Source organism: Colobus angolensis, unplaced genomic scaffold (genome assembly GCF_000951035.1).
Source record: "Colobus angolensis palliatus isolate OR3802 unplaced genomic scaffold, Cang.pa_1.0 Scaffold93, whole genome shotgun sequence".
NCBI lineage: Eukaryota > Metazoa > Chordata > Mammalia > Primates > Cercopithecidae > Colobus > Colobus angolensis.
Window position 1 is genome coordinate 550,932 of NW_012123265.1, and position 828 is coordinate 551,759.

Genomic DNA, 828 nt, shown 5'->3' on the forward strand with positions numbered 1-828 from the left:
GAGGATTGCTTGAGCCCAGAGGTCAAGGCTGCAGTGAGCTGTGACTGTGCCACTGCACTCAGTCTGGGTGACAGAGTGAAACCCTGTCTCAAAAAAATAAAAAGCATATTTAACTGCTTACAAAACTAACAGCATTTGTGAAGAACTGAGAGTAAAGCCTTTCCCGCCGAGTAAATCCATCTGTATAAACTGCTTATAAATGTGTCATTGAATAGGGAATCTATGGCTCTACACCAGGTTTAAAAGAATTTAATGCCTAGGCATGGCTTTTTATGTACAATTGCAAAGCATGTGCACCCTACACACTCTCTTTAAATACTAGGCAAGACTCAAAGACAAGCGCTCAGTACATGCTCCTACCATAATGCAACGAAGGTTACGCTATGCAGTTAACAGGTAAACCCATTAAGTGTTGCAGTTTGATGTTATTCTATACACTTTTAATGCTTATTGCAAGTTTTGGATAGTTCGAATCTGATTCTTATGATGAAGATGAGGACTTGTAAAGGATCACTAATGACTCAATTGATGACTGATGGTGTCATTACTGATTAGTGAAAAATGTTTTCCCAGCATTCCTTTTTTGAAGTTTTGATTATGTTTATCTTGAGATTACAAGGCAAGCCACGAAAGGAACTCTTATCTGCAACTATTTGTCTGTGTATATCAGAATTTTCCTTCCGAAAATATAGAAAGAACCTGGATGTGTTTACATCACCCACAAATCATTAATTTCAAATTTCCAGGTATGAATGATTTCACTGATTCCATTAGCTGCTTTTAATGTTATACAGTATAGCTTCTGGGTTCCATAAAAATAAAACAGGA

General features: G+C 37.2%; 1 protein-coding gene across 2 annotated transcripts in view; it reads right to left on the minus strand.

The window, feature by feature from the left end:
* CIRH1A (cirrhosis, autosomal recessive 1A (cirhin)) overlaps positions 1-828 on the minus strand; it is a 51,546-nt gene that overhangs the window by 12,264 nt on the left and 38,454 nt on the right. The window lies entirely within an intron of this gene.